The 18,292-nt window shown below is 38.1% G+C and overlaps 1 pseudogene; it reads left to right on the top strand.

Annotated features, from left to right (window-relative positions):
- Positions 1-17,371: 17,371 nt before the first annotated feature.
- Positions 17,372-17,753, top strand: LOC100686054 (annotated as a pseudogene).
- Positions 17,754-18,292: the final 539 nt, after the last annotated feature.

Genomic DNA, 18,292 nt, shown 5'->3' with positions numbered 1-18,292 from the left:
GAGGAACAAATTTTAAAGGATGCAATTATTATTTTGTAAAATAAATGTACTGAAAAGAAAACCAAAGGAAGTAGTTAAGAGCTAAGTGTCCCTGAGGATCTGGAGGTGAGGCCTGATGATAGACTTGGAAGAAAATTAGGTGCTATAGGTTTATATTTACTTCTCAGGAAACAGCAGGAACCATTAAGCATATACCAAATGCCAGCTAACAACTGTTATAAATAAGGCTCTAGTTGTAAGTTCATATTTCTTTATAAAGGAAAGGTTAAGGCTTAATAAGATATTATGCCTATGGAATTATCTGCTGGAAGATACCAGCTCTAATACTCTCAAAGTATATAGAAATGTTTTGCTATATTATGATATCAGAAGAGCAAGAGCTACTTCCAGGGGTTTTAACTTTTCTTTTTTAGATTTTATTTATTTATTCATGAGAGACACACAGAGAGAGGCAGAGACATAGGCAGAGGGAGAAGCAGGGTCCCTGCGGGGAGCCCAATGTGGGACTCGATCCCACAACCCCAAGATCACGACCTGAGCCAAAGGCAGATGCTTAACCACTGAGCCACCCAGGCGCCCCAGGTTTTAACTTTTTTATATCAATGCCTCTTGCTTCTTCTATATTATTTCCACGGAGAGAACTTGCAGAGTGATATGTAGAGTAAGCAACTATCAGGTTGCCCAGAGGTCTTCTTTTTCTAAAGTAATGTTGCTCAGGCATTGGGAAATTATAATTATTGGAAATTATACACCAATTACCATCTGTATAAACTTGAACAAGAAAATTTACCTCACTGAGTTTTAATAATATCCTTATTCATAAAATGAATGTAACATTAACCTACCATACTTGTGAGAATTATATATATATAATTATAATCCACACACTCACTTCAGATGAATAGAATTTAACATCCCAAAATATGTCTCTTTGGCCTAAGGATTATTTTATGCTGATTATTTTTAAGAAACAGCAGACACAGTAGAAACTCCGAAAACTGAATTGAAGTTACCCTTTTGTGAGAGATATTTCCACTTATATGGGAAATCTCTATTTGTAAGGGTGTCTCTCTTTCTATATCTGGAAGAGAAGGATGATTCTATCTCTAGAAACTCTTATCAGTGGAGGGGGCAAGGACCTAAATCTGCAACTTACCTGTGTTTACTGTGCTTTTCCTGACAGCCTCCTATAATGGACTCCCCTCTACCCCTCAACATCTTCTTTTGTCTTTAATGAAAGATGGATTTAAGGTGGTGACTTGGGCCATTTCGGGGGTTGTGGTTGGTACTCAGTTTTCCTGGGTCTCTCTCATGTGTATATGAGGTATACATGTTATTAAACTTTTGTTTGCTTTTCTCCTATGAATCTGTCTTTCACAGCGGGTATCTCAGCCCAGAACCTTAGAAAGGTGGAAGGAAAATTATTGTTAGTCTCTCACAATAGACACACACACACACACACACACACACACATTGTACCTAACTAACATGATAGATGTAGCAAATAAGCCTGTAGATTTTGGTGTCCTGTTCCATATTTTCATATTGCCTCACCTAGGAATTCTTTGCACCTACTGGCTCTCTTACTTTCATGCCACAATGATAGCTAATGATAAGGGGAATCTAGAATAAATAGTAGAGAAAAGGAGAAGATGAGTACCTATTGCAACCCCAAGATCAACTACAGTGATGGTAATTGTAGTTTGTTCACTAAATTTTCACTTCTCAGTTTCCCCAAAGTAAGACAGGACCATTAGAATCATGGGGAATGTTCCCAAAACATGCTTGGAGAAACGGATCTGTTTGATGCAAGAGGTGGACTGTGGGGGGTGGGGTCATGAAAATGACCTCGGTTCTTATACCTTATAGAGCATGAGAGACTGATGGCTATAGCCATTGTCCTTCTGGATCAACCACTGCATGCCTACCAAGTTCTCACTCTTCATGGGCTTCACCCAGCCAATGATGGAGCATGTTGAAGTACCAAGGCAGGCCCATTGTGGAGGGACATGGCATTCCTACACTGGAAAACTTTGACTAGCTATTTCTCCACTTACCTGACCAAATCACCCTTGGACTTGCTCTGTAATCCAAGCCTCTTCCTACCCTTTCTACCTTCTTTCAAGCTGCCTTCCCTCTCTCTCTCATTCCAGAGGTGTCAGACTTGACTCATAGTTTGAAGGCTCTCCTCACCTTCTGCTCCCTAGGTAAACCTTTTGTGTACCTAATCTTGCCTTGGGATTTGGTTCTCAGCACTCCCAAACTAATGCCAAAGAGATGACTATAAATATAGGAACATGAACAACTTTAGGGACAACTTTTGAACAATGAGGGTAGAAGTAAGAGGACAAAGAGTATCTTCTCATATTTTAGAAGGACAATTTAGAAATATATAGCAGTGGTACAATTGTGTCCTACTGACACTAGGGTTTCTCATGAAACTTTCAGGGGGTCTGTGAGGTTAAAACTATTTTTTTCACTGTGTTGCAATTTGTATTGTTGATATAAAATCAATGGTGGATAAACTGCTGGTGCCTTAGCACAAATCAAGGAAGAAATGGCATCAACTTATAGAAGTAGTTATTGTATATTTCCATCCATGCACTATCAGTTCTTTTAAAATCCAGTTTCATTTAAGAAAGTTCTTGATTGAATAGTAAAGCTTAATTTAATTAATTCTCTACCCTTGAGCACATGTGTTTTTATTTACCATGCTGTTTGACAAAATGAGAAGTATACATGAAGCATTTCTGAAAACATGTACTGAAGTCTGATTGTGATCTTGAGGAAAATCATTTGTGAAATATTTTGAGTTCTGAACTGAACTTTCTACTATGTTTCAAGGAACACCATTTTAGCCTGAAAGAATGAATGAGAGAAAAAAACTGTGGTCATTCAGAGTTGGTTATTTTGCAGATATTTCCCCCAAGGTAAATATGAGCCTGACACTTCAAGGAAAGCAAATGACAGTAATTGCTACCAATGATAATATTTGACAGTTCAAATCAGAATTAGACTTTTGGAAATTTTGTATCCACCACCATGAGTTTACTAGCTTCCCAGTACTTAAAGCCTTTTCTTAAAAAAAAAAAAAAAAAAAAAAAGATTTATTTATTTGAGGGGAGGGATGGGGGAAGGGTCAGAGGCAAAGACAGAGAGAATCCCTCCCAGATTCCACACTGAACATGCAGCTCAAAGCAGCTCAAAGCCTTTTCTGTTGAGATGGTGGTGATATTAATACATGTGGAGTAGTATTTTTCAAGTGGCCATGCAGACATTACAAAATCACACAAGTGAAAATTCATTCATATGGATTCAGAATTAACTTTGCAATTATTTTTAAGAAATTCTTGTTGAGTTTTGTTGAAATATCAAATAATGTTCGTAATTATTTAGAAAGTCAATTAAGCCTACTCCCTTTTCTGACTAGGTATTTGTTTGAGGCTGAATTTTCTTCATATGATCCAAGCAAAACAGTGTATCATTACAGATTAAATGCAAAAGCAGATATGAAAATCCTGCTATCTTCTATTATACCTACCTTGGGAATATCACTGCTTCTGGCACAGAGATCTTGTTGGACTACTTGAGGCTAGAGGGTGGGACCCCCATGAGCGACAAGGATTCATTATGTAACTGGCTTTCCGTGTCTTTGTTCTTTAACTTAGATTTGACACAAACTGATCTAACTTGTTTTGTTTTAACATGGCAACCTCCTACTTTTAACAAATATGAGGTAAAGAAAGCATAGCCCTTACCTATGTCTAATTGTGGAAAGCTATTTTCCAAAAGAATATAAGAATTGGTGACTAGCCAAATTGTCATAGGTTGGTAGGTAGCAGTGTATCTTTGAATCAAAAGATTCAATAGGTTAAAACGTGAACGTTAATCTTCTTTTGATGGCTTAAACACAAAGCATCAGCCTTTATCTACAGAAGAAAATATAGGTAGTTGGTTGAAGACTACAGAGTAACACATCAGAATTTCTCATTTATTTTCAGTGATGAAGTAATATTAAGTCTGCAAAATATCTCTCTTCTTATTTTTAAAAAACAGATATATTGACATAATACTTCACATATGCAATTCACCCACTCAAAGTGGACAATTCAGTGGGTTTTGCTATATTACATTATTTGCTTTCCTTATTCACAGTAAAAAATATATAACGTAAAATTTGACATTTTTACCATTTTAAAGTATATAATTCAGTGGCAGTATTTGCATGTATATTGTGCAACTGTCTCTGTAGCTTTTATCCTTTTTTAAAGTGCATTTTTTATTTTAAAGGTTTTTATTTTAAAATGTGGTAGAGATCTTTTATTATTATCTTTTATTATTATTAATAATTAATATTATCAGGTTGTATATAGTTAACTTTTTATTTAAAACTAAATTGGCTTCCATACAAACAAAATATTTTGAAAAAATACTCTCAATAAATATTTCAAAATCTATCTTATAAAATTTAAAATAGCATCTTAAACAGCCTCAAATTATCAACCAAAGAATTCTAACCTGAAGTTCTTTTTTGCATGTTGCCATTAACTGGCTGGACTTTTCTAGACAACACCTTAGCCTGTTCTATGTTCTAATTTCCTCCTCTAGAAAATGAGGAGACAAGATTAGATGGACCCTAAAATCTCTTTCAGCCCTTTCTTCTCTAAAACAACCACCTGAACAAACATCTATTACCTGAGAGACAGTGTGAGATGCTAGGAACACAAAGAAACTTAAGATTCTTTCTGTTTTGAGAAGCAATTTAATTGGAAGGTTAATACAAATCAAATGCTAATATACAGAGCACAGAGTCCAAAGAAAAGTGAGGGGTGCTGACAGAGAGTATTACAGAATTTCACATCAGGAGTGATTTCTGGGGTGAGGTTTTGAGGAAAGTCTAATTGACGGCTCATGTTAGGTCTTGAATATTTAAAATCGCTTTGTATATGAGAAGAATTGAAGAGACTTAGCAGTTTGTTGGAGCCAGTGATATTTGTAAGGGAACGGTTAGAGGTGGACTTAGAAGGGATCATAGCATGAGTGGTTCAGAAGGCCAAGTTCAGGAGTTTAGATTATATTCTTTGGGGAAAAAAATAACAGGGAATTTAATACTAAGAGGAATAAACAATTATACTGATATTCGAATTGCTATGCAACAATGAACTTGGGAGGTGACATTTGAACTGGGATAAGAAAGAAGAATATAATTTGAAAAGGTGAAGAATGGTATTTCAACCAAAAGAAATGCTGTGTATAAAAGAATTAAATGCCAAAACTGCACTACATATTTGGGAAGTGGAGAGCAGTCCATTATAGCTGGATAAAGAAGAGCATCACACATTGTAGTGACCAAAAAAAAAAGAAAAGATAGGTGGAGATTGATTTAGGAGCGCTCAAACCAGCATTGCAAGAGATTGAGATGTTATTTTGTGAGCAGAGGAAAGTTTCAAGATTCTTAAAGAAGAGAGCCAAGTGATCTGAACTGTCTTTCAGGAAACTCAAAGTCTGAACCACTCTAGCTACAATTTAAAGGATGGTTTGGAAGACAACAATAAGAAAAGTGAGAATTCTTTTGTAATTGCCCAAGTGAGAAATGATGAGAGACTGGATAGAGAGAGTGGAATAGGAAAGGAGGAGTGGATAGCAAGGTTAAAGCAAGGTTGAAAGCAGCAAAATTTAGCAATGCAAAAGGAAAAGTTGATGCCAGGGTAAAACAACAATAGTAAAAATAATGAAACAACAGCACTCATGGTAATAGATACAAGTGGCTGTGCAATACTGTGCACCAGAAACTGTGCTGGGAACTTCACGTATATTATTTCCCGTCATCTTTACCAATTAATCTCTGACATAGGTCATTCCCATGTTTACCGATGGGGAAATTGGGATTCAGAGAGATTAAAAAAATGTGCTTATGGTCAGACAGCTAGTATAGAACAACACCTCAAATATTATAGTATTTCTTGGTTATTCTTCAGCCTTAATTGCAAAGACTCAATAACCACCTCACATAGATTTAGGTGCTCTATCCCCTGTGAATTTTCCCCATGCATACACAAGTGTCATTGTTTCTTTGCCTGTCTACTTGCTAAACCTTTTGAGGAAAGGAATCATATCTTTTTTAATTTTTAATTTTTTTAAGATTTTATTTATTTATTCATGAGAGACAGAGAAAGAGAGGCAGACACATAGGCAGAGGGAGAAGCAGGCTCCTTGCAGGGAGCCCGATGTGGGACTCGATCCTGGGAGTCCAGGGTCACGCCCTGAGCCGAAGGTAGACACTTAACCTCTGAGCCACCCAGGTGTCCCCATATCTTTTTTTTTAATTCCAGTATAGTTCACATACAATGTAGTATTAGTGACAGGCATAAGTATAGTGATTCAACACTTCCCATACATCACCTGGTACTCATCACAAGTGCCCTCCTTCATTCCCATCACACACACCCCAGACCTCCCCTCTGGTAATTATCAATGTGTTCTTTATAGCTAAGAGTTTCTTGGTTTATTTCTTTTTGTGTCTTTTTTTTCTTTGCTTGTTTTTGTTTGTTTGTTTGTTTCTTTCTTTCTTAAATTCCACATGCGAATGAAATCCTATGATATTGTCTTTCTCTGACTGACTTATTTAACTTAGCACCAAGTTCTCTAGATCCATGGTGTTGCAAATGGCAAGACTTTATTCATGGCTGAATAATATTTCATTGTGTATATATACCACCTCGCCTTTATCCACTTATCTATCCGTGGACACTCGGGCTGCTTCCCTACTTTGGCTATTGTAAATAATGCTGCAATAAACATAGGGGTGCACGTATCCCTTTGAAGTAAGGTTTTTGTATTTTGGGGGTAAATACCCAGTACTGAAAATGCTGGATCATGTCTTTTTTATCTTATCCTCAACATAGAATGTGGTTTTCAGCCCATAGTGGACATTCACCAATAATTGTTTTTATTAAAAGATTTTTTATTTATTTATTATTTATTTATTTATTTATTTATTTATTTATTTATTTATTTCCAAAATAGAGAAAGACAGAGTGTAAGCAGTGGGAGGAGCAGAAGGAGAGGGACAAGCAGACTCCATGCTGAGCACAGAGCCCAATGCGGAGCTTGATCTCACAACCCTGAGATCATGACCTGAGCCAATACCAAGAGTTGGACGCTTCACCAAATGAACCATCCAGGCACCCTTCAACAATAATTTTTAAAGTTATCTTTAACTTTTTACTGTGGCAAAATGCACATAATATTTAACATTTTAACTATTTTAAGTGTACCGTTCAGTAGTGTTAAATATATTCACATTATTGTGCGGTGGATTTCCAAAACTCTTTTCATCTTGCAAAACTGAAACTCTATGCTCATTAAATGATGCCCCGTTTGCTCTTCCCTCACCCCTTGACAACTACCACTCTATTTTGTGTCTCTATGAATTTGACCACTCTAGGTACCTTATATAAGTGGAATCATATGGTATTCCTTTTTATGACTAGCTTATTTCACTTAGCATAAAGTCCTCAAGTTTCATCCATGTTATAACCTGTGTCAAGGTTTCCTTCTTATTTTTGAAGAATATTTAACACTATATATACCCTCTTTACAAACTTTTAAGTATACAACACAACACTGTTAACTTTAGGCATGATTTGTACAGTAGATTTCTAGAACTTACACATCTACGTAACTGAAAATTAGTGGCAATACCCCATTTCCCCCCAACCCTTCCCCAGCACCTGACAACCACTATCCTACTTTCCGCTTTCTGGACTATTTTAGATACCTTCCTTTTAAAGGCTATATGATATCCCATTGTCCATGTATACCAACCATATTTTATCTGTTTATCCATGGATAGAGACTTGGGTTGCTTCCATGCTTTAGCTATTGTGAATATAATGCTGCTATGAACATGGGTGTACAAATATCTTTTTAAGACCCTGTTTTCGATTCTTTTGGAATTGCTGGATTATTTGGTACTTATATTTTCTGTTTTTTGAGGTACCACAAAACATTGGTTTTCACAGAGGCTACACTATTTTACATCCCCACCAGAAGTGCACAAGAGTTCCCATTTCTCCACATCCTCACTAACACTAGCTCTTTTCTTCTTCTTCTTTCTCTTCTTCTTCAAGTAGCCATCCTAATGTTTGTGGGGTGAGCATTAATTTTTAAATGAATTGATGAATGCTTGAAAAACAAAATGAAATGTTTCTAGCCTAATTTATTCTATTTCCAATTTTAATTGAGCCCATTCTTTTCTGAATAACTATGGACTCTCTCTAGTAGCTCCATTATGTCTTTTGATCTATGCTTTGTTTAAGCCATATGAAAATACTGCTGAAACTTCCCACTTCAAAGTCCTTTTAGATTTCAGAATTATTCTTTTCTTTTCAGTAAGCATCCTACAAAAATTACATAGGATTATCTCACCGACCTTTTTCACAGTCAACCATGGCATAACTGGGTGGTATAGAAGTCTTAGATTGGCTCTGGACCTTGTTTTTCATGTGTTGGTGGTTCCACATCCCTGGGCAATTAGATACTTAATGAAACCTGTGGATAAGATTCATTTTATGGCTTTGTTAAACCAGTCAGATTTTGTTTGTTGTGTGTGCATTATAAAATGTAGATGTAGAAAAACATTACCTGCCTATGTTTTCTTTAGAAGGAATGCAAATATTTCTTAAAATAAGCCATATAACATGTAAAATTTGGAGATACGGATTTTAAATTTTGAACAGAAAATTAGCTATTAAGGTGCTGTGTGTATTGTTTGCTTTCCTAAAGAGCAATATAAGTAAAAATTTTAATCTAAAATGCATTTGCAAATGCAAACAAAAGAGCCTCCCATAAATACATGTTCTTTTAGTATTCTTATTTTGAGTTTTCTAGTACCAAAAAGAGAGTGCCCCAGCTATCTGTTATACCTATATCCTTTTAGTTTTCCTGTTTAGAAGGACAGTTTTGACTTTACAGTGGGACATTTTCTTTTTGTTTCCATTTCTAAAAAATAAATGTGTATCCCCCTCCCCCACCCTGCTGCCAAAAAGTGCACATGAGCACCTGGCTGGCTCTGTCAAGGGAGTGTGCAACTCTTAATCTTGGGGTCATAAGTTTGAGCCCCTCATTGGATGTAGAGATTACAAAAAAACACTTTAAAACTAATGTATTTATAGGATCATGTGATAAAATACACCACATACTGGGCATAGTTTAACAAATACCTTGTACTTAAACATGTTCTAAACATTCAAAAAGAAATAACACGGGATTTGTGAAGCTAATAAAAAATGTAGGAGGAGATTAGTTTTAAAACAGTTGAGGGACACCTGAGTGGCTCAGGGGGCTGAGCGTCTGCCTTTGGCTCAGGGCATCATCCCAGGATCCGGGATCAAGTCCCACATCGGGCTCCCTGCAAGGAGCCTGCTTCCTCCCTCTGCCTATGTGTCTGCCTCTCTCTGTGTGTGTCTCTCATGAATAAATAAATAAATCTTTAAAAAAATAAAAATAAAACAGTTGAAAATTATGAATTATGTACTACTTTGGAGTAAATTATCTCAGAAGGCTTTAAAATACACAATATACCAATTAAATCTTAAGTTACTTTTTCCTTGGGGCTCTTTTTTAATTATTTAGATGCAAATCGGTACTACTTAAAATTGAGTTTTTGTTTTTCATTAAGTGACAAAGATCTTAAAAAGAAAAGACTTTTTTAGGAGGAAGGTGATTATTTCTCTTGAATAGATTATACAGACAGCTTTCCATCATGGCTATGTGTTTGCTTTTCTTAGCTTCAAAGCATGGGGTCAAATTCAGTTTAGTTTTGGTAATAATCTCACAGGTTCAACTTGCTCAGTCTCCACTGAGTGCCTACTCTATGCAATACATGGGGCTAAGGTTAGAGGAACATAAAATTGAACAAATGAAACACTGTCCCTGCCCCCAAGGAGGCCGCAGTCTAGTGCAGATAAAGCATTTCTTTTTTTTTTTTTTTTTTTTTTTCAGATAAAGCATTTCAATTTCAAAAACCTGTAACATGGGATCCCTGGGTGGCGCAGTGGTTTGGTGCCTGCCTTTGGCCCAGGGCGCGATCCTGGAGACCCAGGATCAAATCCCACATCGGGCTCCCTGTGCATGGGGCCTGCTTCTCCCTCTGCCTGTGTCTCTGCCTCTCTCTCTCTCTCTCTGTGTGACTATCATAAATAAATTAATTTAAAAAAACCCTGTAACATAAAGTGGGAAATAAGTGCCATAAAAAGAACAGAAAATACAAGATTGTAAATAGACATGAACCGAATTGGTTTTTCACAACTAGTATGTTCTTTAGCCAACTGAGGGTTAGAGGTCTCTTCCCCTAGACCCTCACTACAGAGTGGTATGTTACTGCGCCAGTGAAACTGAGGCTGCATTTTACCAAATATACATATTTTAGTAGACAGTTCCCCAGTCAAACTGTTCAGTAGGCTGGATGGAATCCCAATTGTCTGTCTCTTTGGACAGTCACTCTAGAAGCATATTATAAGAGAGGTTCATTCAAGCCAGATAGAGCAGTAAGTTTCAAATCAGATGTGGCAAAATGTCATGTGGAATTTAACAAAACTTCTAGTGGTGTCAGGCAACAGAATTCCATGAAAATTGGATGGATTCTTTGACCAAGAGAGCCGCTGCAAAGAACATAAACTACAGGGACAACATTATTCTTTTACCCTTCATTTATGCGAAGGCAGTGAGACCTGCACAATATTTTCAGGCACTTCGTGTATCTGGAATGTTATTTACTTTGCTGATGAAAACTCACGTTTAGAATTTGTTGTGCTGATTTAGCACACTCTCTCTTACAGATCAGACATGAAAAAGGTTGAAGCCTTGTACATGAGCGCTGAAATGGGGACACCTGATCTCAGTGTTTTCAATATAAGAGACCATCCTGCATTGGTTTCATAGCTAATTAGACTAAAACTAGTTAGTCTGAATTAGACTAAAACTAACCAGTTAGCTGTATGAATGAGATAATTAATTGATTCACTAATTACACACACACAAGCATGTATATCAATCTCTCTCTTCTCTCTCTCGATATATGCATATACATTTATGTGTATGTCCACACTTTCTTCTGTTCTGAATATTTAGAATAATTATAAGCAATGTAATTAATAGTTTCTAAGTGAGCAGAGTCTTCTTCAAAACTATTTTACTACCACTGGTATGTTCCATTTGATGCCCTGTAACAGTAAGGATACTTCATTTCTTTAAACATATTTGAAGTGACATTTCTGGAGGTTCTTCAGAGCCAGGTTTCAAGCAATGATAATAAAATTACTCACCTGACTTTATAACCTCGTAACAAGTTGACCCGAAAACAATATCACCACCCCTTTTCACCATATGTGGCTCAAGTACCTCGTTTTGTCTTAGGAAGCCAAATGTGCGGTTGAATGACAGATTTATCACTATAAACTTCTGATTCAATGTGTTGGCTTGAACACATGTGTTGAAATCTATACTACCATATAGAAACCATGCAAATTCAATTTAATAAATATTTATAGTTCTTATATAAGCCAGGTTCTAGGAAGTAAACAAAGCAGAGTTAAACAAACAGGCAAAAATACTTCCATCATAATGCCTCCATTATGGTGGAGTTTTCTTTGTGTTTTTTCTTTTTTTAAACCCATGCAATCCCTGTCCCCTGAGCTTCTGACTTATATCTAAACTGCCTGCTTAGGAACAAAACAAATGAACATAGGGGTTAAAAAGAGAAGCAAACCAAGAAACAAACTCTTAACTATAGAGAACAAGCTGATGGTTACCAGAGGGGATGGCAGTGGGGGGATGGGTTAAACAGGTGATATGGATTAGGGAGGACACTTGTGATGAGCACTAGGTGTGGTATGTAAGTGGTAGGTCACTAAATTCTACACGAAAAACCAATATTACACTGACATTAACTAGAATTTAAATAAAAATTTATAGAAAAGAAAAACCTGCCTACTTTACGTTTCTTACTGATTGCATTATAGGCAACTATAAATTAACATCTCCCAAACAAGGTCTTGATTTTTCCCCTCCTCATGCAATCTATTCCATATGAATCCCCCCCCCCCCCTTCAATTAGAAACAATTCCGTCCATCAGTTGTTCAGGCCAAAATCCTTGGGTCATCATTGTCAGATCTTGACAATCTTGTTTCCAACCCACCAGCACATCCTGTATATTCTGTCTTCAAAATATATCTGGACTGTCATTTCCCACACATTCTCAGTGCTACCATGTTGGTCTAAATCACTACCATCTCCTGGGGCACCTGGGTGGCTCAGTCGGTTAAGCGACTGCCTTTGGCTCAGGTCATGATCCCGGGGTCCTGGGATTGAGCCCTGTGTCAGGCTCAGTAGGGAGTCTGCTTCTCCCTCTCCCTCTGCTCCCCTGCCACCCCACTCATGCTCACTGGCTCACTCTCTCAAATAAATAAGTAAAATCTGAAAAAAAATTTAAAAATCACCACCATCTCACATTTGAATTCTTATGTATCCTCCTAACTGACCTAACTGCTTCTTCCCTTCCTTAAATATTTTCAATACGGAATCCAGAAAAATCCTCACAGCAGCCAGATACCAGAATAGGAAACCCCAGACTCCCTTTCTTACGTCAGAGACATCAATTTAAAAACACATAGACCAATTCTCTTTGTGAAAAATTCAGAACCATTTAAAAGCCCCCTGTGGGCACCTGGGTGGCTCAGTTGGTTAAGTGTCTGCCTTTGGCTCGGGTTGTGATATTAGGGTCCTGGAATCCAGCCACAGGTCTTCGGGCTCCCTGCTCAGCAGGGAGTCTGCTTCTTCCTCTCCCTCTGCCCCTCACCTGCTCATGATTTCTCTTTCTCTCATAAATAAATGCAATCTTTTAAAAAAATAAAATAAAAATCCTTTGAACTTAAGGCAAGTGCAAAACCAGCCACACCAAAGGCAGTAGGAAAATTCCTGGCACTCTCTCTCCGTAGTCTATCCCAATAGTGTCACACAACTGGGCAGAAAATCCCAGCTCCCAGATGCTCCCTGTGGAGAAAAAGAGAATATTGGACAATAGTTCAATGTTCTGACTTCTCAGGGGGGCTCCTGATAGACTGTCTTCTGTCTCACCTGTCTTGGAGTGCTGATAGGACCTGGCGTGCTCTAGATGCCTGGAGGCTACTGAGAACAAGAAAGAGCTGCGCAGTGTGCTGCTGCCCCAGAGGACCTGTGATACAACTGACAGAAGCTGACACAGCTTGGCAGCCTCTCCTTCAGGGAGAAAGGGAAGAGTAGAGCATGCAACCAATATTTCAGATTTTCTGGGGGCTTCCTGAGGGACTGGTTTCTGTCTCGCCTGTCTCAGAATGCTGATGGGACCTGGCTACTCTAGATGCCTGGGAGCCTCTGAGAACAAAATAGAACTGGATGACTTGCTGCTGTTCCATAGAATTGGCAGTACAGCAGACAGAGGTTTCAACCAAGTATCTTGGAACCAAAAAAAAAAAAAAAAATGACCTTTCAAAACTGAGGGGGGAGATATTTCCAATAAATAAAAACTAAGCTAATTTCTTGCTAGGATATCTGCTTACAAAAAATACTAAAGGAAGTTCTTCAGCATGAAAGCACATGATACCAGACAGAAAGTCAAATCCACATAAAATATTGAAGAGCCCTGGTGAAGGTAGTTGCTTAATTATAAAAGACAATATGAATGTATATTCCTCCTTCTGTTAAGTGATTTTTTGAATGCCGCAAAATAATATGTATATCAGTACATTGTTGGGCCTATAACATGTACAAAAAGTAATATATTTGATGGTAACAGCACAAAAGAGGTGGCAAATGCAAAGTTGTACTTGAGTAAGGAAATGAGACCAGGTGAGAACTCAAATCCACGGGAAAAAATTGAAAACCAGAAATGGTAAATAATATACTCCATAAGTATATACTTTTTCTCTTCTCTCAGCTTCTTTGTTACCTAAAATTATATAAAGTAACAACTAAAAATATTCTTAGGTTTCTAGCACATGAAAATCTGTTAAAAGCTATATTAATTGTATCAAAGTAGGGGTAGAAAAGGGAGCTATATAATTATATAGATAACAGAGCTACACAGTTGTAACATTTTTCTTTAAGGGGGTAAAGAAAAAAGTTAACCCAAAATTCTGTAGTAGATAATGATAGCCTTAATTTACACATTCAATGCAATCCCTATCAAAATACCATGGACTGTCTTCAGAGAGTTGGGACGAATCATCTTAAGATTTGTGTGGAATCAGAAAAGACCCCGAATAGCCAGAGGAATATTGAAAAAGAAAACCATAGCTGGGGGCATCACAATGCCGGATTTTAGGTTGTACTACAAAGCTGTGGTCATCAAGACAGTGTGGTACTGGCACAAAAACAGGCACATAGATCAATGGAACAGAATAGAGAACCAGAAATGGGCCCTCAACACTATGGTCAACTAATATTCGACAAAGCTGGAAAGACTATCCACTGGAAAAAAGGACAGTCTCTTCAATAAATGGTGCTGGGAAAATTGGGCAGCCACGTGCAGAAGAATGAAACTAGACCATTCTCTTACACCAGACACAAAGAGAAACTCAAAATGGATGAAAGATCTAAATGTGAGGCAAGAATCCATCAAAATCCTAGAGGAGAACACAGGCAACACCCTTTTTGAACTCGGCCACAGTAACTTCTTGCAAGATACACCTATGAAGGCAAGGGAAACAAAGGCAAAAATGAACTACTGGGACTTCATCAAGATCAAAACCTTCTGCACAGCAAAGGATACAGTCAACACAACTAAAAGACAACCTACAGGATGGGAAAAGATATTTGCAAATGACCAGATAAAGGGCTAATCCAAGATCTATAAATAACTTCTTAAACTCCACAGCAAAGAAACAAACAATCCAATTGTGAAATGGGCAAAAGACATGAAGAGAAATCTCCCAGAGGAGGACATAGACATGGCCAACAAGCACATGAGAAAATGCTCCGCATCTCTTGCCATCAGGGAAATACAAATCAAAACCACAAGGAGATACCACCTCACACCAGTGAGAATGGGGAAAATTAACAAGTCAGGAAACAACAAATGTTGGAGAGGATGCGGAGAAAAGGGAACCCTCTTACACTGCTGGTGGGAATGTGAACTGGTGCAGGCACTCTGGAAAACTGTGTGGAGGTTCCTCAAAGAGTTAAAAATAGACCTGCCCTACGACCTAGCAACTGCACTGCTGGGGATTTACCCCAAAGATACAGATGCAGTGAAATGGCAGGACACCTGCGCCCCGATGTTGATAGCAGCAATGTCCACGATAGCCAAACTGTGGAAGGAGCCTCGGTGTCCATCGAAAGATGAATGGATAAAGAAGATGTGGTCTATGTATACAGTGGAATATTCCTCAGCCATTAGAAATGACAAATACCCACCATTTGCTTCGACGTGGATGGAACTGGAGGGTATTATGCTGAGTGAAGTAAGTCAATCGGAGAAGGACAAACATTATATGGTTTCACCCATACGGGGAATGTAAAAAATAGTGAAAAGGATTTTAGGGGAAAGGAGAGAAAATGAGTGGGATAAATCAGAGAGGAAGACAAAACATGAGAGACCCCTAACTCTGGGAAACGAACAAGGGGTAGTGGAAGGGGAGGTGGGCGGGGGGGGGGGGGGGGGCGGGGACGGGGTGACTGGGTGGCGGGCACTGAGGGGGGCACTTGATGGGATGAGAACTGGGTGTTATACTATATCTTGGCAAATCAAACTCCAGTAAAAATATATTTAAAAATAAAAAAATTTTAAAAAGATGATAGTCCTTCACAAAAGAGTGAAAGACCTTTTTATATAAACAGAAACTGAGAGACTCATTAGCAGACCTGCACTCAAAGAAATGCTAAATAATTTCTGTAAACAATGGAAATGATGCAGGATGGAAGCTCAGGTCAATAGTAATGAACATAGAACACCAGAAATAGTAAATTAGCAGGTAAATACAAAGGCTCTTTGAAACAGAAATATTGAGGGTAAAACCTTAAGCCACCTACAAAAAAAAAGAAAGAAGCATTAGCACTATGATCAAAATTTGTGAAGGGAGATAATTTCCTACATAATATTATATCTTTAGCCAAACCATGAATTGATTATAGGGGTCAAATAATCTCATGTTCAGATTTTTAAAATTCTCTTCATGCACCTTTTCTCAGGAAGCTGCCAGATAATGGTTTCCACTAAAACATGGGTGTAGGGACACCAGGGTGGTTCAGTGATTGAGCATCTGCCTTTGGCCCAGGGCGTGATCCCAGGGTCCCGGAATCGAGTCCCGCATGGGGCTCCCTGCAAGGAGCCTGCTTCTCCCTTTGCCTATGTCTCTGCCTCTCTCTGTGTCTCTCATGAATAAATAAATAAAATCTTTAAAAAAAACATGGGTGTAAAAAAGAAAATAAGGAACAGGATATCCAGAAAACAGGAGTTCTAACATAGAAGAGAGGTAAAAGGAATACCAAGACCCATTCTCAAGAATTCTGATCCAGTGGGTTGGGAGTGGAACCCATTTAGTTGTATGTTTAATAAGTGCTAGGTGATTCTGATGCAAAACCTGATTTAGGAACCAGTGATACATATTTTCTTGTCTGATTTTGTAATAACCCTGTGATTTAGGCATATCAAATCTTATCCTCATTTTACAAATTGAATCAAGGTTGTACATGTAATAAATAGAAAATCTAGGACTAGAATTCATTCGTGTTTTGAGAGAGTTGAGATATTTTCTCACGGATAAAATACAATCATAAATGTTTCTCTCTGGTCAATTAATTTTTGACAAAGCAAGAAAGAACATTCAATGGGGAAAAAGTCTCTTCAGAAAATGGTGTTGGGAAAACTGGTCAGTTACATGCAGAAGAATGAAACTGGACCACTTTCTTACACTATATACAAAAATAAATTCAAAATGGATGAAAGACCTGAAACCATAAAAATCCTAGAAGAGAACACAAGCAGTAAGGTCTCTGACATTGATGGTAGCAACCTTTTTCTAAATATGTCTCCTGAGGCAAGGGAAATAAAAGCAAAAATAAACTATTGGGACTACATCAAAATAAAAAGTTCTGCACAGCAAAGGAAACAATCAGCAAAGCTAAGAGGCAACGTACTGAATGGGCGAAGATATTTGCTAATGACATATCTGATAAAGGGTTAGTATCCATAATATGTAAAGAACTTATACAACTCAACACCCCAAAAAACAAATAATCCTATTAAAAAATAGGCAGAAGACTTGAACACATATTTCTCCAAAGATATTCGGAGAGCCAACCCACACATGAAAAAGTGCTCAGAGAAGCACCGAGTGAACCAAGATGGCGGCTCCCATGGATCTGGAGTTGAAGAAGGCCTTCACAGAACTTCAAGCCAAAGTTATTGACACTCAACAGAAGGTGAAGCTTGCAGACATACAGATTGAACAGCAAAACAGAACAAAAAAGCACGTGCATCTTACAGATACAGAGATTATGACTTTGGTAGATGAGACTAATATGTATGAAGGTGTAGGAAGAATGTTTATTCTTTGGTCCAAGGAGGTAATTCACAATCAACTGTTAGAGAAACAGAAAATAGCAGAAGAAAAAACTGAAGAACTAGAACAGAAAAAAATCCTACCTGGAGCGGAGTGTGAAGGAAGCTGAGGACAACATCCGGGAGATGCTGATGGCACGAAGGGCACAGTAGGAAATCTCCAGCAGAAGCTTCCTGCCCCCTCCCATTCCTGGCAAGGGCAGGTGGGGGGCCCATGTGGAGAAACTTCTCTTCTGCCCTGGTGCACTTTTTATTTGGATGATCTCATAACCCTGTGTTTTCTACTTCACCATGATACCCTTTCAGACCCCAGTTCTGTATTTTTTATTGTGGCTCTGTCTGCCACCCCTGTCCAGAATACTCTTCTCCCTGAGGGTGAGTCACAAACTCCCAGGAGAGGGAAATGGGAGCCATACAGATAGGGGAGCTCTGCCCAAGCCTATTAACTAGTTATACTCCTTAGATCAATAAAAGGCATGTGTTCCCCCCCCCCCAAAAAAAAGCGCTCAATGTCACTCATCAGGGAAATGCAAGTCAAAACTACAATGAAATATTACCTCACACCTGTCAGAATGGCTAAAATCAGAAATGACAGGTGTGTAGGCAAGGATGCTGAGAAAGGGGAACCCTCCTACACTGTTGGTAAGAATGCAAACTGGTACAGCCACTGTGGAAAACAATATGGAGGTTCC

The sequence above is a fragment of the Canis lupus genome, chromosome X (genome assembly GCF_011100685.1).
Source record: "Canis lupus familiaris isolate Mischka breed German Shepherd chromosome X, alternate assembly UU_Cfam_GSD_1.0, whole genome shotgun sequence".
Taxonomy (NCBI): domain Eukaryota; kingdom Metazoa; phylum Chordata; class Mammalia; order Carnivora; family Canidae; genus Canis; species Canis lupus.
Note: the sequence above shows the minus strand (reverse complement) of the source record. Positions and strands in the feature narration are given on the sequence as shown.